Source organism: Hemitrygon akajei, chromosome 10 (genome assembly GCF_048418815.1).
Source record: "Hemitrygon akajei chromosome 10, sHemAka1.3, whole genome shotgun sequence".
In the NCBI taxonomy this organism is placed as follows: domain Eukaryota; kingdom Metazoa; phylum Chordata; class Chondrichthyes; order Myliobatiformes; family Dasyatidae; genus Hemitrygon; species Hemitrygon akajei.
Genome location: NC_133133.1, coordinates 62,424,071 through 62,451,238, shown reverse-complemented (window position 1 = coordinate 62,451,238; position 27,168 = coordinate 62,424,071). Strand labels below are relative to the sequence as shown.

General features: G+C 39.6%; 1 long non-coding RNA gene across 1 annotated transcript; it reads left to right on the top strand.

The window, feature by feature from the left end:
* Positions 1-3,238: 3,238 nt before the first annotated feature.
* LOC140734451 (uncharacterized) lies at positions 3,239-25,142 on the top strand. The gene is made up of 3 exons (XR_012100545.1): positions 3,239-6,481; positions 10,724-10,773; positions 24,881-25,142. It is a non-coding gene; the product is annotated as an uncharacterized lncRNA (long non-coding RNA).
* Positions 25,143-27,168: the final 2,026 nt, after the last annotated feature.

Sequence of the window (27,168 nt, the reverse complement as noted above, 5' to 3'; positions counted from 1 at the left end):
ATGTACATCTAAATAAATGTTTTCATGACCTCCAGAAGTCCCAGAATGTTTTGCAATTAATGAAGGTAGTCAGCATTGCAATGGAATAATATATAGTTTGTTTTGCTTGCTTCTTAATTCTCTTTCTGTACCTCAGTAGTCATTTTCATTCAACACCTTTTAGTTTTTGGAATGGATGATTACAGTTTCTATGAGCTGATGGTGTCCCTTATGAACGTAGTGGTAGAAATTCATAATCTTTTATATGCTTCCCCTTTTGTGATCTCTAAGGTCCTCGTAACAGTATGATTACTTTATGAGTTACAGGAAAGTAAACAGCTTATTTCATTTCCTTGAAACATATCTAAGATTAATAACCAAAGTTCAGAATACCATTAAAGTTCAGGATATTTTCGTTTAGTCTTCAGAATTTCCTTTGATTAAAAAAAAACATAAAATGATCCACAAAAAAATACCTCCACGTCTTAATTGCCAAATTTTCCAGTTTGCTAATTTACTTGACTGGATTAAGACCATGGCCTCTCTTTAGATCACAGCTGAAGAAAAACAAAAATTAAGAGTGAACTCAAATATCATTCAATTTTCAGAGGCAATCTCTCCATTTTAGCTGCTGGTTGAGCTTAAACTGCTTCGTTCTAAAGAATAAATTAGGATTGAACTAAACAAGTGATAATGCAATTCATTGTATGCATAATATTGACTGGTAGCTCGAGTGGTCATGATTGGTTTTCATTGCAGTGCTTTGTGATTACAATATGGATTTACAACATTCTTATTCTCATTGCGTATATGTTTTAAATAAAAATAGGATGCCATAACATTGAGGAATTACTTCTCAATATGTACTTTAGCTCAAAGTATAAAAATATTAATGATGAAATAGATTAAATGACAATATAGGGAATCATAATTGAAGATTCATTCATTCACCTTGGCCTCTTCACCAAATGATCTCTGTAAAAAAGATGATCGCAGGATATTCTAAATGGCTTAATGGCGAAAAACTGATTTAGAAATATAGTTACTGTTAAAGATGCATGGGGAAAGTGGCAGACAGCTTCCAAAATGTAGTTTCCAGCAATGTTTGAACCACCACAGTAACATAACTATCAACTTCGATTCAGAGCAGGGTGATTGATGAACTGGTGTCTTGATCGCAAACGCTAACCCATAGTGCAACAATCAGTTCCCCATCAAAGTCTCACTGGCAGAATATTGGTGTGTAATTGAATAGTCAGAATGTGCCTATTCTGTGCTAGGTACGATGCACAAATTTTTACCCTACCAGTATTAAACTTACATTGAAAAATAGAATTAGGCATTAAATAACAGATCAACTATATTTTGTTCAATACTGATTAAGAATATAACTTGTTTATTTTTCTCCAAAGTCCTAGTCAGACTCTTCATGGATACCTCACAGCTACTGTTGTAAAGTTTCTTTTCTACAGAGGAATAAGTTCCACCATTATACTATTCTGGGGCTGTCATGGACTGTTAATACAATAAGTTAGGGGACAATGGAGTGTATGCAACCTGATTTTAGACAAACCTGGAGGAGGCCTGATTACAGCTTGCATATCCTGTACAGTTCCCCCAGTGTTATATACTTCAAGAAGAAATAATTAATTATGTAATCCGTGAACTGTTTTGTATTTCTACTGTATTACTTACCAGTGCACTGCACTCCGTTTAAAGAAAAAACATTGTATAATTCATCAAGCATAAGGCAAAAGCTGGAATAATGATATTGAGCCACAGACTTCAGTCTGCTAGTCTAATTAATAAATAGTGCTCTGTGAAACATATGATACAACTCCCCATGTACCCATATGCTTCCCTTTAACACGTTTGGTGGATGAGGAAAGCATTTTGCCTCTGGAGCTTTGTAACATGGATGTGAGAAGAAACATGACTCTTAACTTTAAACACAGGAGATTCTTCAGATGATGGAAATCCAGAGCAACACACACAAAATGTTGGACAAACTCAGCCGGTCAGGCAGCATTAATGGAAAGGAATAACCAGTTGACGTTTCGGGCCAAGACCCTTCATTGCTAACTGCATTTAAGTTGAAAAGGTTTTTTTTTTGTTATTTCTCCTCATTATGGGATTTGGAAAATATTCAGTTTTCTAACAGCATGGAAAGCTTCAAGTAAACAACAGTTGAGCACTTAAAGAACCACCATGTGTCTTTTTTTCTGCAGGCTTCACCCATCCACCAGAGGGAGTTAACATCTATACAATGTCTCTCAAAGGAAGTTGTACTGAAGTTATACTTCTTCAGACATTACAGGGGCACCAGGCAATATTTGCATATAGTTCTCATGCAAAATCTGAAGCTGCAGATGAAAATACGATAATTTGGACATCCTTGCTTTTAGCAATCAATGTGATGGGCATCTCTCTCTCTAGCTGCATTTATGAACCAGCTGATGTTTTATCATTTGTGCACTGACCCATGGGAAATAGGTCAGCGCATTTGCAGAAAACTCTCTATTCCCGCTTTTGGTTATCATGGAGATAAATAAAAATGATGGTGTGGAAGTTATAGAACAGGAGATGGGATTGTGTGAAAAATGATGATTGGAGAGGGCACAATATGTCTAAGTCTCCAAATCCCTCTACATAATGGATTGTATGCCAGTATCCTCAAGCCCTCGTGATCACTGACAGCATTGGATTGACAGGTTCTGTGGTGAGCAGACTGAGAGTCAATGTGACCTTGGACTTCATAGAGAAAATAGTCCAGGTGACCAAAATATTCCTAGCTAATTTAAGATTGCCTAATATCACTTCCAGTACACAAGTATAAAGGATAAATAAATAACTGTTACACTGGATCTGATGAAGCACAAAAAGAAACACAATAAGAGATAACAAAATAAAAACATAATAAATATAAATACAGTACAAAAGATACCTCATATATATAGACTGATTGTCTGTCAATAAAGTGATGCAAGGAACAGGAATGTCCTTGACGATGGATTCTGCTTTCCTGCAAGAGCACTCCACGTAGATGAGTTCAAAAGCGTGGAAGGCTTTACCAGTGATGGACTGGGCTGCATCCACTATTCTTTGTAGGCTTTGCCATTCAACGGCATCAGCATGGATTGCTACTCTATGAAAATGCCAATGCTTTTAGAACTGATTGTTAGTTGTGAGCCGCATACACAAATTACACAGTAAAAAATCAATTATCAGTTTGTCCAACTTTCAGGCACTGAAGAGCGAAATAAATTAAAAAGGAAAGGAAAAATCAAAGTGATCATGGAATACAGAGGTGGAAATTAGAAAGAAATTTTTATTGCTAAATATTTGTTTGCAGATCAAAATATTAAATGGACCTTAAGTCAGAATATTGGTATCATCCAGGTTTTGGTTAATATGTTCTCAAAATCTACCTAAAGGCAAGAATGAAAACTGAAATAGAGACTGCAAATCCCATATTGAATCACATATTATTTTGCTGGGATTCCATAAAATTACTCTTGGAAATTCCCAGAACAATTTTGCATCAGGGGTCTGGTATGGTGCAGGAAGGCAAAGATCAAGGCAGCAAAGGGGGAGGCAGGTTGCTTGAAAATTATTTGCTTTTGGTTCTAAATATTTGTTTTCTTTTTGTTATTTTTTAATTCTCAATTATTTACATAAAACAGAATACTTTTTAAGTGTCTCCGAATGTCAGCAGCAAATGGAAATCAGTAATCATTTGCATAGTCTGCGAAGTCCAGGTTTTCCAACTGTTAAAGACAAACAGAGGCATTTGGGAGTAGAGCTCATACAATCCCCACTACAGGCACTAAACCATAGAATGAATACTTGAAACTGCACTCTCGCATACGGAGTGGCAGAACAATCAGCTCTCTCTATCTAACCCAGTTAAATACAATTGTTGGCAAACAAATGGCAGGGATTCTTGCCAAGGAGATTTGGTTAAAATTGGGATAGGGAAACGTGACATAGGATTGACATAATCCTATGCTCTGATGTCAAATGAGAAACAATTTGCAACACCCTGGGGTGGCACTGTGGTGAAGCTGGTGAAGCTGCTGCTTCAAAGCTACAGCAAAACCTAGTCAATCCTGACTTCCAGAGCTGTCTATTTTCAGCTTGCACATTCCCACTGTGGCCATATGGGTTTCCTCTGAGTGGTCTGATTTTCTCCCACATGTCAAAGATGTACAGATTGTTGGGTTAATTGGCTATTGTTAACTGTTGCTATTAGGCATGACTGAGTGGTAGAACCAAAGGTGGGTGTGGAAATAGAAATATGAGGAGAATAAAATAAAAGGCATGAATGTTCAGATAATGGCAGTAGGAGCGTGATTGGTGACGTGCAGTTCTATCAGTGAAAGGACATCTATCCATGCCGTTTGATTCCGTGACTCTACACTAGAGTACAAACATGCTGTTTAGATTGGCACCCTGCACCCATCTCTTTCATGCAATAAAGTGACTAAACTAAGTCTGAACGGAAATAACCTGCCTAATTCAGAATGCAAAAATCTGGAGGAATGTAATTCAATGTAATTCTTGACTAGTACTACAGGAACAAGAAATTTAGCCAACCATGCAAACTTTGGAAGTGTTCACCAATCACTCTGACTTTTGTACTTTTCAACGAGTTTTGAAGGTTCCTCTTCTGTTATTTATTTCTTTTTTTGCTATCACCCTTCCAGACCTTAACAACAAGCTATTTTTTGTCACGGGTGCTGACCGTTAATTCCCCATATTCTCCTAATTCCCTTTTCCCCGTGTTCTCCCAGGCTCCTTGACTGCGGCACCTGATTCTCATCTAAACCTGCAGCATAAAAACCCTGGCTTTTCATTCACATTCCCAGCCGTTTAGGATTGTGTATTCTAAGTTTTACTTCCATACTGGGGTTTACCTGTGTAACTCTGTCTGTCCGTTTCAATATAAGTATTGCTTGCTGTTTGCCTTTCCGTTTGCCGTTCAGCTCAGCAACACTCCGTGTCAAGATAAGGGTTGCCTGCCTCCTGCCTTTCTGTTTGACGTTCAACTCCAGCATCACTTCGTGTCATGTTCCAGCCACGCTCATGCCCCCGTCTGCATCCTAACTCTGTCTCCATGCCAGTGTCCTCTGTTTGGGTTCACCCCGTTCTTTGCAACAGAACAATTTGGCCACCATGGACCCAACAGACACAAACACCCTTCAATAAGTCCTCCCCATCCAGGGTGCTCTACTAGGACAGCACAACCAACTCCTCTGGGAGGTCATGGAGAACGTTCGTTCCCTGTCTGCTCACGTCACACAGATCAGTAACCAGATGGACCGTGTCCCCACTCATTTCACTCAACCCACTCCTGGAACTCAGCCTAGCCAGCCCAGACAGCCTGCAGCAGCAACCCCCCACGTGTCACCAACACCCCTGCCCAGAGAGCCTCACATACCTGAGCCAGAGCACTACGTGGGAGAATTAGGAAAGTGTCAGGCCTTCCTCCTTCAGTGCTCCCTGGTGTTTGAACAGCAGTCATCAACTTGTTCCACAGATAAGTCAAAGATTGCTTATATCATGGGGTTGCTGCGGAGAAGTGCATTAGCGTGGGCCATAGCAGTTTGGGACAACCAACCGGATATCTGCTCTTCTTTCGCCACTTTTATCGTGGAAATGAGAAAGATCGTTGACCACCCCATCCGTGGAAAAGACACCACCAAGCGTCTACTTGTTCTCTGCCAGCGCTCTCACAGTGTTGCCGAATATTCCATGGAGTTCCGGACATGAGCGGCCGACTCGGGTTGGAACGATGAGTCACTCCAGGGGGTTTTTCAGAATGGACTCAGTGACCTGGTGAAGGACGAGTTGGCTGTGAGAGATGACACCAACAGTTTGGATTCCCTGATCTCCCCGGCCATCAGGTGGGACAATCGCCACCGAGAATGCCATAGAGAAAGAAACGGTCGTCCACCACCTTTCGCCACTTCTCGGCACTCATTACCGTCTCCCGCCAGAACAAGCCTCTCTTCTCCTTCTGCACCCCGAGTAGCTCCCAGCCCGGCCATTTCCACCGCCTGGCAGAGGAACCCATGCGGCTTGGATGGGACCGTTTTTCTCCCGCTGAACGACTCCGGAGATTGGGAGCAGGGGAGTGTCTATATTGCGGCCAGTCCAGCAACTTCCTTGCCACCTTCTCTCTTCAGCCAAAAGGGAAGGCTCACCAGTAGCACGGGGGACCCTGGTGAGCCAGATAACCTTCCCTTCCGTCCCCCGAACCCGAATGCAGCTTCAAGCCACTCTGTATTACAACCAACAGTCCTTGCCTCTGTTAGAACTAGTGGATTCCGGCGCTGAGGGAAACTTTTTGGATGAAAACTTAGCCTTCCAAGCTAGAATTTCTCGTGAGCCGCTGTGTACCCCACTGGAAGCCTGGGCACTGGTCGATAGACTCCTGGTCCGAGTCACATACTGCACGGAAACTTCACTTCTCCTTCTCTCCAGAAACCATTGGGAACAGGTATGATTCAATTTAATTTCCTCTCCTCAAGCCCCTATATTTCTTGTGCACCCCTGGTTAAGCACATCGACTGGGCCACTGGGAAGATGGTCAGCTGGAGCTCGTCCTGCCATTCCTCTTGTCTGCAATCAGCTCTTCCCCCAGTGGAGGTCACTGCGACCTCATCCGCCTCTGAGCCCCCTGACTTGTCCATGGCTCCTGTAAAATATCACGATCTGGGAGACGTGTCTAGCAAGCAACGGGCCCTTTCTCTGCCTTCACATCGCCCTTACGATTGCGCAATTGACCTTCTCCCCAAAGCCTCTCTACCCACCAATCGGCTGTACAACCTGTCCCGACCAGAAAGAGAAACTATGGAGATGTACGTAAATGACTCCGTTGCCGCTGATATTATCCGACCCTCATCTTCCCCTGTAGGCACAGGTTTCTTCGTTGTGGGGAAGAAAGACGGCTCACTGCACCCATGCATCGACTACCGGGGCCTGAACAGCATCACCATAAAGAACAAGTATCCACTGCCCTTTATCAATGCTGCATTCAAGCCCCTTCACAGAGCCACAATTTTCTCTAAGTTGGACTTCTGGAATGCCTATCATCTGGTCAGGATAAGGGAGGGAGATGAATGGAAAACAGCTTTTAACACCCCCCTCGGTCATTTTGAAGATCTGGTCCTACCATTCGGTCTCACCATTGCCCCCGCTGTCTTCCAAGCTCTGGTAAATGACGTCCTTAGGGACTTTATTAACTGTTTTGTTTTCGTTTATTTGGATGACATCCTAATCTTCTCTCGTAATCTTCAGGAGCACACCCGCATGTCCGTTAGGTCATTCAGAGGCTTTTGGAGAACAAGCTATTTGTTAAGGCAGAGAAGTGCAAGTTCCCTACCTGTTCCATCAGTTTCCTGGGGTACATCATTGACAGCGGGCAGTTGAGGGCAGACCCCAAAAAGATCCGAGCGGTGACAGAGTGGCCAAATCCCACGACACTCAAGCAACTCCAGCGATTTCTGGGGTTCGCAAACTTCTACCGTTGCTTCATCAGGGATAAAACCGGGTGGCAGCGCCCCTTACTCAGCTCACCCCTCCTGTAACCCCCCTCCCACTAGAGCCCCGAAGCAGACTCAGCCTTCTTGGAGCTGAAGAGATGTTTCACCTCTGCTCCCATCCTGGACCAACCTGACCCCTCTCGCCAATTCATTGTGGAAGTCAACACCTCTGACTCTGGGGTGGGAGCAGTTTTCTCTCAACGCTCCATCCCAGACCAAAAGTTCCATCTCTGTGCCTTCTTCTCTTGCCGTCTGGCTCCCATCGGCCACCTGCTGGGCTGCTTCATCCACTACGTGTCCCTGGCCACCCTTGGTCCCACATTGCTCTGGATTTCATCACTGGACTAACCCTTCGCATGGTAGCTCTGCTGTACTCATCATGGTGAACCATTTCTCCAAAGCCGGGCACTTCATAGCCCTTCCCAAACTCCCTGCAGCCTATGAAACAGCCAACCTCCTTGTCCCTCTGAGAAATGAATCCATGAAACTCGCCCCTCATTACATCGGACTACTCGGAATCGAGAGCATCGTCAACCCCTCAGTGGTCAAATTCAAACTGCCCAGATCCATGCACATTCATCCCACGTTCCACGTCTACCCCCAAAGCCTGTCTCTGTCAGCCCTTTGTGCCCTCCTGCTGAACCTCCTCCACCCACCCAGGTCATCGATGATCACCCAGTGTACACTGTCTGGCGAATACTGGATATGGGCTTTGAAGGTTCCTCTTCTGTTATTTATTTCTTTTTTTTGCTATCACCCTTCCAGACCTTAACAACAAGCTATTTTCTGTCACGGTGCTGACCATTAATTCCCTATATTCTCCTAATTCCCTTTTCCCCGTGTTCTCCCGGGCTCCCTGATTGTGGCACCTGATTCTCATCTGAAACCTACAGCATAAAGACCCTGGCTTTGCATCCACTTATTGCCAGATCGTTGTTTTAGCCAGTGTGGTAATTCACATTCCCGGCCGCTTAGGATTGTGTATTCTAAGTTTTACTTCCATACTGAGGTTTACCTGTGTAACTCTGTCTCTCCGTGTCAATATAAGTATTGCTTGCTGTTTGCCATTCCGTTTGCCGTTCAGCTCAACAACACTCCGTGTCAAGATAAGGGTTGCCTGCCTCCTGCCTTTCTGTTTGCCGTTCAACTCCAGCATCACTTCATGTCAAGTTCCAGCCACGCTCATGCCCCGTCTGCATCCTAACTCTGTCTCCATGCCAGTGTCCTGTGTTTGAGCTCACCCCTTTCTTTGCAACATTATGTTTTGAGTCTTCTAATTTTCCCTTTGGTCCTTTTGGTAGGATAACAAATTTTAGATGTAGCTTCATTAAAATAACGTGGCCTTTGCCTGAGAAAGTATTTTAAGTTAGAGAAGCCAATACTGGTAATAATGCAACTATGGTATCATAAATCTGAAATAAGGATAATGGATTATAGGCACATCATCTTGATATCAAAGAAATTGAGCTTTCAGAAACATTTAAATCCCGTGTTTTCCTACATTGCAATAGCAAATATTTCAAAAATACTTGATTGACAGTGTTTGGTTTTGGGATGTCCTTAGGTCACAAAACACACAGCATAAATACAAATCTTCTTAAAATTCTTGACAACTCCTGCTGTTGTCATTCAGAATGCTATCAGCAAGGCATGATTATATTTGAATCTTCCATTCCAAGCAGGCAGGTAAATTTAGGTCCTAAAAGATGTCTATCATCAGATATTTTTTCTGATGATCTGTCGTGTACCTTTTCATTTCTGTACTAAATGTATCATTTATTTTTATCCCATGTATTGCATGCAAATAATCACTTTACCGAAGTTATGTTTGAGCATTTGTATTTAAAAGAACCTTTAATTATACTGGACACCAAATTATTCCAAAACTGTTCCTCAGTATCACATAAGAATTTGAAGAATTAAGGAATTAACTTTTATTGAATACAACGTGTTGAACTGCAAAGCCATACTGACTCTTTGCAATAGTTTAAGCTAAAAATGTTTTGTTGATGAATTTCAATTGTACTCTATGTCTGAAACTTCATGCTTAAGTGTACAATAATAATCAGCCAGCATTGATGGATTCCAGTTACACTAATACCATTTCTCCATGACCCCAGTGTCCTGGTGATACCTTTCACATGCTTGTCACTGATAGCACCAAGATTTGCAAGGAAGAAGTCTAAATGGAACTGCAGAAAATGTTGCACTTCATAGTTCTGTATGCTTGAAACATGCTGTCAAACTGCTGCATGTAGTTTAGTGCTCTGTAGTTGCCAAAAAAAATTTCAACACATGGAATGCCGTCCATGTGATTTTCTCTTGTCCCACTGGCATTTCTTCGAATTCCCCATCATTGATGACCTGCTTAATCAGTTATTCTGGGAAACATATCTGCACATATCCAAATCCTTCACGGAAATATATGGTAAACCTTTCCTGCCATGCAACATCCACCCTGCATAAGCATGCCCAGGAATGTCTTGATAAGATAGAAGCAGCTTACATTATGGACAACATTTTAATTGACTTGAATAATTAATTGAAATTACAAAGTAGGCGATCTCAAAAAAATGGTCCATGATAAGGAAATTTCATACGATTTTCATGATCAGCAGCCCAAGATCCATTAGATACACCCAAAAGTATTCAGGAAGCACAATCTTTCTTGTCCAGGGTTATACAAGTATCATTTAATTGCAATGGAACTATAAGACAGATATTGAATATATACAACAGGCCAAATCTTTTCATCAAGAACAGTAAATTAACTCATCACAAAACATGAAGCACTTCTGGGATGGAATGGGTCTTTCTTTTGAAGAAATGACAGTTAGCTTATAACCAATGAAAACAAAAATATAACCGATTTTGGAAATCTGAAGTGAAAACAGAAACCTTGGAACCATTCAGCAGCATTTGCCGAATGAGAAACTGAGTTAACATTTCAAATTGAAGATCCTACATAGGACCTGAAACATAACTGTTTCTCTTGCAATAGATACTCTATGGGCAACTGAGGATTGTCTGTTCTGATTTTACAACTAACTTAATTTGTTGTTATGTTAATGAGTAAAACAGACTAGCAATATGCTATGACCTTCAGATTTTAAGTCTAACAAAGATTGATTTAGCTCTATTTTCACTTTTTAAGATATCGGTAGACTGTTACCAATTTTCTTCCATTCTGTTTTTAGATCAGATTGATGGACCTCTCCTTTAAAACATTTTGTTGCATTTCCCATGGGTGAGCAGAAACCACTTAATACTCCTAGCACATTCTGTCTTTTGAAGAATGTTATATTATTCCATCGACAGAGTTCTGAAATATTACTGACCTGTCCCAGGTGTAAATACACACATGTATATTTTTGCTCTTAATAATTCTTATGAAAAGAACATCAAAAAGCCTGCATGTACATGATTATTTTAAAACAGCCTTCTAGTTCTTTTAAGTAAAAAACAGAACATAGACACTAACTAATGCAAAGCCTTCTAGGCATATTGATTTTCTTACCTTTGTACCTGAACCAATCGGAAGCACAAGAACAGCACATGAGAATTACCAGGCTTTTATGGGTTTGAGCTCATTAAGGGCATGGTTAGGAACTCAGCAGATACAACAGAAGTTTCATTACAGGAGTGTTTTGATTGTCTTCTTTACTTTGCTAGAAATGCATTCAAAATCATATAAAGAATATTGAGGGAATTCTACAAATCTGTTACAATGTGATTCAGAAATAAAGAAAGTGTTCAGACAAATTTAGAGCAATTGCGAAATGCTTTGCAAATTTACTCAGCTTGTGTGTGAGGTGTGCTAATTTTCATAAAAAATAATTTAACTTGTCAATCACCAAATTGATCAAATATTTCCATAAAATATGAGAGCATTACAGATGTAAAGACTACCTTGAAATCACTCTAGGGTATTTATTAGATTATTTAAAATCTTTTTAAAAATCACCTTGGCAATGTTCACTTCCTGACCATGAAACAAAAGGAAATGAGTGGAGACTCATGTGGAATTGCTTCTATTCTTTAGGGATTTCTTCCTGGGAATACATAACCATTTGCACCTTCACTAGATGCATGAAATATATGGCATTAATGATGTTAACTTGCTTCCTGTCTCATGTTCCTATGTGCCCAAATGGCAGATCTGTAATTGACAATGCCTTCAATTAATTGCCCTTGGTGTTGTATTTTTTTTTCTCTATATCTTTTATCTATGTTCCAGGAAGCTATTTTAACATAAGAGCAGAGGTAGGCTCCTGAGTTTGACTCCGGTCTAACAATGAAGCAAATTTATACATCTAGTGTACTTTTCCCACCCAACATCCTTAGTTATTGATTTTCACCTTCCGCTTCGCCATCAGATTTCTAAACGGTCCAGGATCCAGGAACTCATAAAAACTATTTTGATATTCATCTTTTTGTACTATTTATTTCTTTTGTAACTTGCAGTAAATGTTATGACTTGCACTGTACTGCTGTCACAAAACAACAAATTTCATGGCATATATCAGTGACAATAAACCTGATTCCAATCCTGATTCCTTAATGTATAAGGATTTATCCATTTCATTCCTGAGTGTCCTCATTGACTGAGTACCCACAGTCCTCATAACTAGAGTTGCAAAAATTTATGAGTCTCTGAATGATTAAAGATCATACATTTTATTGAAAAAATGTTAATTTATATGTTCTATTTTAAAGGTCTTACATTAACTAAATTCTGAGCAAATGAGCAATGATGCTGCTAATGAGTTGATGTGAATGGTGTTTCCTCATAGACTGCAAATAATAAGCTTTTGCTTCTTTGAGTCATTAGTTGTCTTAACGATTGCCTTAAATGCCACTGAGTTAGAACATTTTGTTCACCATTTTTTGGTTGCTGGAAATATAAAGCTGAGGAAACAAAAAACCATGTAGTGGTACTTTGTGAAATAAGATGTTGTGAAGTCAGCCAGGCTCATTAAAGGGAAATCTCTGCAAGTGTTTCAGTTAGGATGATCTAGGAGAATAGCTTGAATCTTTCTTGTTTGATTAAAGCGCAATCACCTTCTAATGTGTGGTAGTATGCTCTTTATTCAGCATTATTATGCAAGTATTTGTTCCTTGTGTTGAACAAGGTGAGTCTATCCATTGCACCTATTCTGCATTTTCACCCTTCTATGAAATTATTATCACTTAATGATTTGTTTTCAGCCCTCTCTCATCAAATGTTTGCTCAGACCATCTTTGGGGAAATCAAAGAAATTGAAGAAATACACAAGCAAATGTAATAAATATCTAATGAGATCCAAGGAAACAACTGCTGTTGCCCCATTATTATAAAGTTGATGCAGATGGTGTAAATCAATTCCCAAATGAAAGCAGAGCTCAAACCGCAAACGTGAGCAGCTGCCATTTATGAACCTGAATAACTAGCATGAATTCTTAATGGATTATGTTTAAGTCTGATCAGAATGGAGAATTTCAATAATCAGGATGACAAGGCAATTATTTGAGAGACCTGGTTGCTGCTGTCTTATATCTTTATTTATTGAGATAGAGTGTATATTAGGCCCTTCTAGTCCTTGGAGGCGTGCCACCCAGCAATCTCCTCATTTAATCCTAGCGTAATCACAGGACAATTTGCAATGACCGATTAACCTACCAAACAGCGGGAAGAAACCAGAGCACCTAGAGAAAGCCCATGAGATCACGGGGGAAATGTGCAAACTCCTTATAGGCAACAGTGGGAATTAATCTCTGGCCACTAGTACTGTAAAGCATTATGTTAACCATTACATTACAATGCCTCCCTGCTTTCAGCAACCTTTATTCCTATTGTTGATCTCTCAAATATAAGGTCCTGATTTGAGGCAATAAACAATAAACAATAGGCAATAGGTGCAGGAGTAAGCCATTCAACCTTTTGTGCCAGCACTGCCATTCAATGTGATCATGGCTGATCATCCACAATCAGTACCCCATTCCTGCCTTCTTCCCATATCCCTTGACTTCACTATCTTTAAGAGCTCTATCTAACTCTTTCTTGAAAGCATCCAGAGAATTGGCCTCCACTGCCTTCCAAGGCAGAGCATTCCATAGATCCACAGCTCCCTGGGTTAAAAAAAATTTCCTGAACTCTGTTTTAAATGGCCTACCCCTTATTCTTAAACTGTGGCCTGTGGTTCTGGACTCCCCCAGCATCAGGAACATGTTTCCTGCCTCTAGCGTGTCCAATCCCTTAATAATCTTATATGTTTCAATCAGATCCCCTCCCATCCTTCTAAATTCCAGTGTATACAAGCCCAGTCGCTCCAATCTTTCAACATATGACAGTCCCGCTATCCTGGGAATTAACCTCGTGAACCTACGCTGCACTCCCTCAATAGCAAGAATGTTCTTCCTCAAATTTGGAGACCAAAACTGAACACAATATTCCAAGTGTGGTCTCACCAGGGCCCTATACAACTGCAGAAGGACCTCTTTGTCCTATACTCAACTCCCCTTGTTATGAAGGCCAACATGCCATTAGCTTTCTTCACTGCCTGCTGTACCTGCATGCTTACTTTCATGCACTGATGTACAAGAACACCTAGATCTCGTACTTCCCCTTTTCCTAACTTGACACCATTCAGATAGTAATCTGCCTTCCTGTTCTTGCCACCAAAGTGGATAACCTCACAGTTATCCACATTAAACTGCATCTGCAATGCATCTGCCCACTCACCCAACCTGTCCAAGTCACCCTGCATTCTCCTAACATCCTCCTCATATTTCACACTGCCACCCAGCTTTGCGTCGTCTGAAAATTTGCTAATGTTACTTTTAATCTCTTCATCTAAATCACTAATGTATATTGTAAGTAGCTGTGGTCCCAGCACCGAGCCTTGTGGTACCCCACTAGTCACTGCCTGCTATTCTGAAAAGGACCCATTAATCCCTATTCTTTGTTTCCTGTCTGCCAACCAATTTTCTATCCATGTTAGTACCCTACCCCCTATAGCATGTGCTCTAATTTTGCCCACTAATCTTCTGTATGGGACCTTATCAAAGGCTTTCTGAAAGTCCAGGTACACTACATCCACTGGCTCTCCCTTGTCCATTTTCATAGTTATATCCTCAAAAAATTCCAGATTAGTCAAGCATGATTTCTCCTTCGTAAATCCATGCTAACTCTGACCGATCCTGTTACTGCTATCCAAATGTGCCACTATTTCATCTTTTATAATTGACTCCAGCATCTTCCCCACCACTGATGTCAGGCTAACTGGTCTATAATTCCCTGTTTTCTCTCTCCCTCCTTTTTTAAAAAGTGGGATAACATTAGCTACCCTCCAATCCTTAGGAACTGATCCTGAATCTATAGAACATTGGAAAATGATTACCAATGTGTCCATGGTTTCTAGAGCCACCCTGGGATGCAAACCATCAGGCCCTGGGGATTTATCAGCCTTCAGTCCCATCAGTCTACCCAAAACCATTTTCAAGGCACAGTAATTCATTGTGATTTGTTATCAGTCTGTATCTGAAACAGATTCATAATTATGATATGATTATGGGTATTGACCAAGCAAGTCCTTATAGCTTAACTGGTTAAGTCAGTGAATATTTGAAAGCCCATTAAAGAAAGAAAGCCCTCTGCCCAAATCTGAGCATAATCTGAGTGGGCTGAACTTACCTAGTGTCATTGTATGGGCACTGCTATTGTGTTTGGTTACTTCGGTGGCTGATCCTAATGGATTGAATTCAACAAGGATGCAAAGAACTCTACCCTTTGTAAAATGGAGCTCTGCCAAGTAAACCAAGATTTTGTGAACCAGGGTTGCTAGGAAGTGATTTTGACACAAGCAGAGTGTGCAGAGCTGAAAATTTGGTCCATATAAGGGATATATCTCAGAGCTTTAGACTTGTATTGTTGTACGCTGAAGATATTAAAGTAGCAGCTCTTAACTGGAGCAGGGGCTTCATATTGCAGAAAGAGTGTGAAGAGTATTGGTACAGAAAACAGAATGGGCCTCATTTTTATCTACTGTCTGTTATAATGAGGACACAGACTTTCAAATTGGATTGGTGCTTGAGTGAAAGTAATTGGAAAGGACAACATGGAGAGCGCGATGAAATGGGACAAACAACAAATTGAGGCTTGATGAGTCAAATAGCTATGATCTGTAATGAATTGATTCCAAGTTTAGAATTCATGAGGGCAATGATAAACAGTTAAAGTCCAAAGTAAATTTATTATTGAAGTGCATATATGTCACCATACACAGCCCTGATATTGATTGTCTTGTGGGGATACTCAATAAGTCCATAGTATAATAACCATAACAGAATCAATGAAAGGCCACATCAACTTGAGCACTCAAACAGTGTGCAAAAGACAATAAACTGCAAATACAAAAAAAAAAAAAGCAATAAATATTGAAAACATGAGATGAGGAGTCCTTGAAAGTGAGTCCATAGGATGTGGGAACATTTCAATGATGGGGCAAGTGAAGTTGTGTGAAATTATCCCCTTTAGTTCAAAAGCTTGGTTGAGGGGCAATAACTGTTCCTCAGTCTGGTGGTGTGAGTTCTGAGGCCCCTACATTTTTCTTGATGCAGCGTGAAGAGAGCATGGCCTGGGTGGTGGAACTCCCCGATAGTGGGTGCTGCTTTCCTGCGACAGTGCTTCGTATGGATATGCTCAATGGTGGGGAGGTCTTTATCCATGATGGATTGGGCCATATTCACTACTTTTTGTAGGGTTTTCCATTCAAGAGCATTGGTGTTTCCATCCCAGGCTGTGAAGCAGCCAGTCAATAGACTCGCCACTACACATCTATAGAGGATTGTCAATGTTTTAAATGTCACGCCAAATCTTTGCAAACTCCGAAGGAAGCAAAGATGTTGCTGTGCTGTCTTCATAATTGCATTTACAAGGTGGGCCCAGGATTGGTCCTCCAAAATAATAACCCTGAGGAATTTAAAGTTGGTGACTCTCTTCACCTCTGATCCTCCAATGAGGACTGGTTCATGGACCTCAGGTTTCCTTATCCTGAAGTCAATAATCTGCTCTTTGTCTTGATGACATTGAGTAAATAGTTGTTGCAATGGGATTATCAGGGCATTTGGTCCTAGCTCCCCTAATCTCACTACCACCAGCAGAAGAACTTCTCCTGAAATATGCTGGGAAGTCAGCCCTATTATTGTACCAGAGGTGAATTAATTAGGCAGTGTGTCACAGATTCCAACACTGACACCACAGTGGTTGGTCTCACCAACAATGCCAATGAGATGGGTATATAATTGGTAGAGAGGTTGCTGGAATGATGTGAGCACAGCAACTTGAGTCTCAATATGGACAGAACTAAAGAGATGATTGTGGACTTTAGTAAGGTGCAGGTAGACCACTCTTCACTGCACATAAACAGCTCCACCATGGAGAGAGTTAGAAACATCATGTTTTTGTGAGTGCAAATAACTGACAATCTCACTTAGTCCCTCAACACCACTCCTTTAGCCAAGAAAACACCACAGTGTCTCCACTTCCTCAGGAGATTAAGGCAAGTGAGGCTCCCCCCGCACATTCTAACCAAATTTTACAGAAGCACCATTGAGAATATACTGACCAGCTGCATCACTGTCTGTTACAGGAATTGCAAGGTATCTGATCACAAGACTCTGCACAAAGGAGTGCAAAAACTGATGAGAGGATCATTAGGGTCTCTCTTCCACCCATCCGAGGTATCTATTAGGAGCACGGCATACTCATACATTGTCAAGGATCCCTTCCATCCGACTCACGATCCCTTTGTGCCCTACTGTCAAGCAGCATTAGGATAAGGAATACTTGGATGGGAAACAACTTCATCCCCCAGGCTGTGAGACTACCAAAGTCTCTGCCACCACTCAGGCCTCATCATACATGAAATGGCAGTAAAGTTACACTGGTTACTTCTTAACTTGTATCCTAAATGCACTTTATACTAAATGTCAATATTTTATTATTTGTTAATTTATTTGTGGTAATATTACTTTATGTGTTGTGTGTGAGTTACATGTATTGTATTGTCCACCTTTGCCCAGAGAAACACTGATTCATTTGGTGGCATGCACATACATGGTTCAGTGGCAATAAATTTGAACTTGTACTTGAAAATGCTCTACTTCATTTCACCTCCAACCCTCCAGTTTTGGATGGCCTTCAGCGTTAAAGGTTTAATGTGCACCATTTCTTGTTGAGAGGGGTGTACATAGAGTCATTCTAGCCTTTTAAAATGGAATTGGATAATTACTTGAAAAAGCCTAATTAGGAAGTACACTAGGGTACTTTCAATCAGTGTAATCGACTGATTGCTCAGTGAAGAAGATTTCCAAGACAGACCTCCCAACAACAGGGTATTTTGTTTTCCTTTTTGCAAAGTCTGACCAGCCTTTCTTCTTTCTGCTCAGGCCTGCATTCTTACTCTCCCGATTTCTTGCTTACACATCTGCAGTGCAAAGTTTCAATAGCAGCAGGAAGTATAGTTTGCACTTCACTGATGTCACAGCAGGGTGCAGAGCGTCATTTATGCATAGGTACATCACACCCACGGCAATTTGCATTAATGAGAATTCCTAATCATATTCAACAACTGAATTCAGAACCCATTTTAATTGTGCAACTCTTGAAATAATAGCTCCTTACTGACAGAATATCTAGGCAATTTCCATGGGAGAATCAAGGAAAACCACCAGCAACAAATATACACACGTAATTATCTTAAAATGCAAGCCATAAATATTAAATCTTTTTTTTATAAAAGATGAAAATGGGACATTTTGTACAGCTTATTTCGGTTTCTAAATAACAATGTTTCATTTTTGAAATCATAAGAGCATGGTATTAAATGTTGGCAAACAAAATAATGAGAATTAAACCAGAAACCTCAGTATGTGTTTCTGTGACTAATCTTAGGTAAAATCATGAGCTAAACTACTGATACAGCTTATAGGAGAGTGTATGGAAAATTAATGTTTCCAAGCCAAAAATGTTAATATCTTCCAGGAGTATTTTACAGTTAAAGATTATCTAATTTTACTGCTTGTCCTTCATTGAACTAATACTTTAAAATGAATGGCCCAGTACCTCGTGAAATCCTACAGAGGTTCATGTTATCTGCAACTGTAGAAATTTTTTTTAAAATGTGTGAAGTACAACAGAATATCAGATTGTTGTTGTTTGACCTGAGGTGCTTTACATGGACATAAAATAGTCTATATCACAACAAACAAGCTCTGTTATCCTCTAAGGAAATTAAAAGACTGAAATAATCCATTTAAAAATGGAAAATGCTTTCCTGTTTACATACAAAGTAAAATAGATTAATAATAATTTTCTTTTTTCTGATCGTCTTTTCTTTTATGTACTTGCAAAGTTTTCTGTGGAATTGCCCCTTTGTAACTTTCTTAGGATGATTTTAATGGTAAACTTATAAGACCATAAGACCATAAAATATAAGAGCAGAGTTAGGCCTTTCGCCCATCGAGTCTGCTCCACCATTTCATCATGGCTGATCTATTTTCCCTCCCAGCCCCAATCTCCTGCTTTCTCTCCTTTCATGCCCTAACTAATCAAGAATCTATCAACCTCTACTTTGATGAACCCAATGACTTGGCCACCACAGCTGCCTGTGGCCATGAATTCCACAGATTCACCATTCACTGGCTAAAGAAATTCCTCCTCATCCCCATTCTAAAAGGACACCCTCTGTTCTGAGGCTGTGTCCTCCATAGGAAATATCCTCTCCACATTTACTGTTTATTCAGAAATCTGATGGCAGTTGGGAAGAAAAGTTCCTATGGCATTGGTTGTGTGTCCTCGGGATCCTGTACCTACTCCTTGATGGTCGCAATGGAAAAGCTTACAGAAAGTGGTGGATACAGCCCGATCCATCACAAGAAAAGTCCTCCCCACCACTGAGCACATCTACAAAGAGCGCTGCTACAAAGCAGCATCCATCATCAAATGGCCCTCCTGCTCTCTTCTCACTGCTACCATCAGGAAGGAGGTACAGGGACCTTAGGTACCATACTACCAGGTTAAGGAACAGATACTATCCTTTAACCATCATGCTCCTGAACCAGCGCGGACAGCTTCACTCACCACAGCACCGAACTGATCATTCAACACAATCTGAGGACTCACTTTCAACGACTCTACAACTCATGGTCACAGTGTTATTTATTTATTTATTTATTTGTTTGTTTATTTGCACAATTAGTCTTTTTTTGCATCTTCTTTGCCAGTCTTTGTGTGTAGTTGCAAGAAAATGAATCCTAGTGTAGTATTTGGTGACATACTGTATAGTACTTTGATAATAAGTTGACTTTGAACTTTGAGCTTCTGAACTTTGGAATAAACACCGATAAGCAATATCAGAATGTCATGCTGCTCCAGTAATCCATCGAAGACAATACATGCTAAAATGGATGCCAAAGCAATGGCTAGGAGTTGGGAGCTTCCACCAAAGAAATGTAACAGGATTCACCTGAACAATGCTCAAATCTGATCCAATTTTACATCAAAGCAATCTGTAATAGTGATGGAGGTGGAAGCCATCCATTTAAAGTGCAAGTCAATGAAACTGCTTTTCCCCATTTTGGGCATGTTCCTAATCTGTGCACTAAGCAGTTGCTGTTATGTATCAGTGGTCCAGTGACACCAAACATGTAGCATGATGGCTTCATGCAAGTGGAACCACACTGTTCCAAATGCATAATGAGGACTTCCAATCCCACTGAGTGTATCATCTCACAACTCGATTTAATTGTACATTTGAAGCATGTCGAACACAACCAAATTCCTCAGTCTCGATTTTGTAGTGACCTATCAGTTCTTGTTTTGCCTGAAAGTTAAAACAAGGAAATTAATCACTTGTCTGTGCTGATTTAGCCAGTTCCTGTCTAGGTTTGGTACATTACAAATAGTTTCAGTGGACTCAGATGGAAAAGTTAGCAATCCATGTCTTGATCTGAATCGAAATACAGAGAGCTCTCAGCGTCCAAATTCATACTTGTTGAAAATGGCTACGCAGGTTGATAACGTAGATTAGAAGGCTTATGGAATGTTTGCTTTTATTAGTCAAGGCATTGATTTTACCTAGATTTTTATATATTTTCCTAAATATACCTATCTTTTTAACTAAAATTTTTTTCAATCAAATTGACTCTTTTATTTCTTCCTTTATTTGGAACAATAAGAGACCAAGAATTAACAAGTTTCATTTACAAAAACCCCAAAAAGATGGTGGGCTCGCACTTCCTAATTTAAGACAGTATTATTGGGCTGTAAATATTAGACAATTATGTTTTTGGTTATACTGGCTTGATAAGAGCCAAAAACCACTATGGGTTGATTTGAAATTAAAAGCTGTTAAACAATTTCATTTAACTTCAATATTAGGAGCACCATTACCTTTACAGCTCTCTAAAATTCCAAATTTAAATCTTTACCCAGTTATTAAACAATCTTTACAGATTTGGATTCAGTTTCACAATTTTTTAAATTTTAAACAATTTAAATTGTCTAGTTTTTTATATTGAAACTTTTCATTTAAACCTTCAATAACCAACCCCATTTTTCTCCTATGGAGAAATAAAGGGATCCGTTTTTTTAGAGATTTATTTAGTGATGGTCAATTGATGACTTTTGAAGAGTTAATTAACAAATACTCTCTCGCTCATACACATTTTTTGCAATATTTTCAGGTTAGATATGTTTTACAACAATATTTACCTAAGTTTCCTTATCTACATGAATCTGATTTGTTGGATACCATTTTGAAGTTGAATCCTTTAGTGAGAGGTTCCATTAGCAGAATTTATTATTTATTTTTGTTACAAAAAGAGAACCTACCACTACAGATTAAACAAGATTGGGAGAGAGAACTTAATATGACTTTTGTTAATGAAGATTGTGTTTGAATTTTGAAAAACATAAATTCTTCTTCTATATGTGCCTACCACTGTTTAATTCAAGTTAAAATTGTCCATTGTTATTATTTAACAGAGAGACTATCTAAAATATTTCCTAGTATAGATAATTACTGTGATAGATGTAAAACTGAAGTACCGTAGATTCCGGATTTTAAGCCGCTACTTTTTTCCCACATTTTGAACAGCTTTGAACTCTGCGGCCTTTAATACGGAGCAGCTAATACATGATTTTTTTCATGCCGCCAAAAACATTTTGCCTCGTAACAGTAGACCAATAAAATTGATGAGTAGTTCACAGAGGTCCAATGAAATTGTACGATAAATCAAGCGCACTTTCACAATTAAATTATTGTAAATCAGTCATTTGTACTCACCCTCATCAACATGGAAAACACTCGAAGAAAAGCATTGTGCTGCCTTTATGGCAGTTATTTAGTTTATAATATTTTCGCTTAGTAATTCATTTTCTAGTTAAAGTTAGAACTGTTTTAACTATATTTGTTTTCTGTACTACATCGCGGGATGCTATGACGTCACACCCGGTTTCGCCGCGTCTTGTGGGAAAAATGCCGTTTGCGATAAATGGGACGGCGGGGGCGAGCAGCGGAGTGGCATTAGATCTGAGCGAACGCTGCTTTTAAGTTAAAGGCGATCAATAACTTTTCCTGGTAGGCTGCAGTATATATATTTTTTACCAGTCGTTAGGAGATATTGGAATGTTGTTCAGTAAAAAAGTATACGCAACGTATATTTAAAAGTAGCCGCATTACAGGCACGGTTCGAAAAAAAGCATTTGCAATATGTATTTGTTTATGTTACCATATGGATTTAATTAAAAGTTAAAAAATCCTCACGTGTAATATCTTTCTGTGTAAATATCTCATATTACAACGTGGGACACCTGCGGCCGAAAATCCGGTGCGGCCGAAAATCCGGTGCGGCCTGTACAAGTAAAAAATTGATTTTCTTTCTAAAATTAGAGCCAGCGGCTTTTAATCAGGCGCGCTCTGTAGTCCGGAATCTACGGTAGTTACTTTGTCACATATGTTCTGGTCATGTTCTTCGTTAAAATTGTTTTGGAAATCTTTATTTTCTACAATTTCTAAAGCTCTGAAAATTAATTTACTACCTAATAGACTGACTGTTCTATTTGGAATAGTTCTGCATCATATTCAGGGTATTTCATCTTCAGATCAACATGTAATTGCATTTGTTATGTGTTTGGCAAAAAGGGCTATTTTATTAAAATGGAAAGATATCTCTTCCCCTACATTAATTGAATGGTTTTCTCAAATAATGTTATGTCTCAGCTTGGAAAAAGATTAGAAGTAGAACTTTTGAACCCCGATTCAATTTTGAGAGAAGATGGAGTTCTTTTGCCATATATTACCATTTAATTTGAATTATTCTATATGGTTTCCTTCCAACTTTATTATTTTTTTAAAATATGAATTGGCAGTTGATGACTCTTTCTTTATATATTTAGATGACGGTTAAACGTATTGCTTCCGGGGGTTGATTCCTAATGGGGTTTTTTTCTTCTTTTTGTAGTTAGTGGGTTTTTTTCTTAGTTAGATGGGGTTCTTTTTTCTCCTTTTTCCTATGTATAAATTTTTTTCCCCATTTTTTATATTACGATCAGTTTTTTTTCAGCACTATTAATTGTATACATATTAATTTGTTGAAGTTTTGTATCATTCTATAGCTGTAGAAGATTATGTATCAATAAAAAGATTCTAAAAATGAAAATAAGAAGATTATGAGAGGCATTGATAGAGTGGACAAGGAGGACTTTTTCCCAGGATAGAAAAAACTACCGGTATGTCTTTTACCAAAGAGCATGCATTGAAGGTGAGACAGGGAAGATAAAAAAGAAATGTGGGGGGTATGTTTTTTTTCTTGTAAAGTGGTGGATGACTGGAATGCGCTACCTGGTGTGGTGGTAGAGGTAAATACATTAGGGACTTTTAAGAGATGTTTAGATTGACACATGAATATAACGAAGAGGGAGGGATATGGACATTGTGTAGGTAGGAGGGTTTCATTTTTTGTTTTTTTAATTTACTTTTTAGCTGGTTCGGAAAAACACTGAGACAAAGGGCATGTTCATGTGCTGTACTGTTTATGTTCTATGTTCTATGTCAGAAAATATATAAAGAGTAATCAATATGGTAACCATACTGCTACAGTATTATAATTGATAGCTCCAAAGGTAGATAAAACTAATTTTTTAAAAAGCAATTACTAAAAGTAAAGAGAGAAGAAACTGTGTTTGATGTACATAAAAATGAATGTATATACACATGTTAAATTTTTGGTTTAAATAATATATAGGAATTCGTTCATGAGAGGGGTGTCCATAAATTAATTTGTAATCTGCGGATGGCCAGTATTGCACTATATGAACAATTAATTAGGACATCAATCAAGGATGAAAGGGACTACAATATGATTTCCATTCACTGGCAGCCCTTTGATTCTGGTGAGTGCTCAGGTGTTACATCAAAAGAAGTACGAATTCTAGAAATTCCAATATGCAGTCACAAGACCTCACTTTAGTCTCACTGCTGCCTGGACAGGAAGTCCACATGAAACACTTTTGGGGTAGTTCTGGATTTAAGCGCACAAAGGTCCACTGATTAAATAGAGGGAATCGTTACCGTATTCAGATGCAGAGAACTAATACTGTCAGAGCCCAAGTGAAATTTGAGCATCAGTCAGTGCTTGTACCAAAACTTCTCAGTGTTATCCAAATATTCAAAAATGTTTGTTTGTGGAGTGCGTAGACAAGTAAAATGAGATACAAGAAGCTCAAAACAAGTTTGTGATGTATATGGGTTTCTTTATTAGTAATCAGACTAGAGGCTGCAATTTCATATCAAGCAGCAGTGATTATTACAGCTATATTTCGGTTGGCCCATCTGAAATATTTGGGGCTGGGAGTGTATTAGGTTTTGGATTTTTTTTCAGATTTTGGGTTATTTGCATATATATAATGATATAGATTGGGGATGGAGCCCATCTAAACACATAATCTGTTTATATTACATATCCAGCTTGTAGGTCACCCTGAAGATAGTTTTATATATTATGTTTTAATAACTTAAATTTTAAAATCTTAAAAATTGAGTACCATGTCTTTCCTTAAATTTCTGCAACCATCCTGCTGAATATTGACAATTACCTTCAATTATCAGTTCATTGTGATAGATCTTTGCTTGTTTCATGATCAGTAATTGGCATATGTTCACTCTAATGCTGATGAATCCACTCTTTGAATATTTGAATACTCGATTGAGATCTTCATTGATCACTTTATGTTGTGTTTTCCAATTTTTCCTTAACTTCTGTTCATCGCATTCAGCATAGAAATTTAACAACCTGCCTTTCTGTTTCTTCAGGTACTGTTCGATCCAACACTGTACTCCTCGGTCAATGCTTCACATTTACACTGCTATAAAGTTTTTACAACATCTTAACTTTCTGTGATGCAAAAAACATAAATGTTTCCTCATTTTCTTTTCACTGTTACCCATAGGGGTAAATGCAGGCCGGTGTAACATTCTCAACAATATCTTCCCAGAGCAGAGAATATGTGGAAAACACATGGTAATCACTGTGAGTGATGCACAATGGTTTCGCTATGATGGCTGTTAAAAACAAATTGGCAGGAACAGGGCCCCACTCAGAAATGAGGTCACTTCTCAGAACTGTAGTACAGTGGGCCCTCCTTATCCGTGAGGGATTGGTTCCGGGACCCCTCACGGATACCAAAATTCGCGGATGCTCAAGTCCCTTGTTCAACCTGTCTCATGCAGTGGATCTTAGGACCCAGCAGAACCTCAGACCTTACTTAAACTGTATCAGTGCGGTGGACATTAGGACCCGGTGGCAGAACTCTGAATCCACAGTGTTTCTGTTCACAAAAATAATCACGATCACGATTGAAAATAAAGTGGAAATAATAAAGCAATTGGAAAGCGGTAAAACACCATCGGTCATTGGAAAAGCGTTAGGCTACATCAGCTAACGATCGGAACAATTTTAATGTCTGAGTCAGTGGTGGAGGCAGATACACTAATGAAGTTTAAGAGACTACTAGACAAGTATATGGAGGAATTTAAGGTGGGGGGTTATATGGGAGGCAGGGTTTGAGGGTTGGCACAACATTGTGGGCCGAAGGGCCTGTAATATGCTGTACTATTCTATGTTCTATGTTCTATAAAGTGAGAAAGGCTCTGCCCTGATGAAAGCTGCAATTACTAAGCAATGCAGTGGTTTAATTATTGGGTTTTGGGGTTTTGGTTTTTTTTTTATCCTCCACATCAACCCGACACGGTGGAGAGCACACTCAGGAGCGATCTGTCCCAAGTCCCGAGAACTTCCGTTCCCGAGCCCGGCACTGAAACATACGTTCTTAAGTGTTTTATATGCATAGAAAGGTAAAATATATACCTACTATATACTAAGCCAAATGTTTGACTAACTGACGCTAAATAATACCGGATGTACCTGTTCCAATATACTTAGTAAGAGAACTTCCAATTTTTTTCAATCCCAATCCACGATAACCCACACACATCCTCCCATATACTTTAAATCATCTCTAGATTACTTATAATACCTAATACTATATGTAAATACTGTTATGACCCCAGCCCCCTCCTTTGTAAGAATCGCAAGAGCCTAGTGAAGGGGGGGTCAATGACCCAAGAGAGAGAGCGACGTGCTGAAATTGGACTCAGGAAAATAAGAGAGAAGCCTTAAGGTTTGGATTGTGGTCTGGCCTCTCAGCCAGACAAAAGCCACAGACATGGCCATTGTTTCTTGGAGACACCTTTGTGGAATGGGGACTGGACTACGTGCAAACCCTCAGGGCAACGTGGGCTGGGTGATGGGGCAAGATTGCCTCACCCCACCCTGATTGACAGCTACAACCCTGCAAGTCCCGATAAAAGGTGGGCTGCCGAGGCGGCCCCTCAGACGCACCAAGGAGACACACAAAGAAGACACAATAGCGCTTCCCGTCGGAGCGGGAAGCCATTTTGAAGGAAGCCATGTGCGTTAGATTCCGGATTGGGAGTCTGTGGCTGAAACCAAAGGAAAAACCGTTTTTAACTAACAACAGGGATTTGCTTCGCAAAGACAACGGGCAAGTGTTCCTTTTCTCTCACCAATCTCTCTCTCCAACATGTGAAATGCCAGCGGTTCCCAAACGGAAAAGCCTGCAGATTTATGAGTGACTTTTATATTTCCATTGGACTCAGTATTATCCCCTAGACAACGTTAGAGCTTATTTCTGATTGATTATTACTATACCTGTGCTTTAAATTGAGTATTGACGACGTATATGATCTGAATGTTTTGTATTAACCATATGTTTGTGCCCCTTTATAGATAAAAACGTTTGAAAATAGTAGCATCAGACTTCAGCGGACCTCTCTATCTTTGCTGGTAAGTCACCCAGTTACGGGGAACGTAACAATACTAATACTAAATGTAAATGCTATGTAAAATAGTTGTTATACTGCATTGTTTAGGGAATAATGACAAGTAAAAAATGTTTGCACATGCTCGAACAACAAGTGCCGGAAGAGCACTTCCGGGCTTTCGCGATTCGCGGTTGGTTGAATTCGCGCATGTGGAAGTCGTGGATAAGGAGGGTCAACTGTATTCATCAACTGAGAGC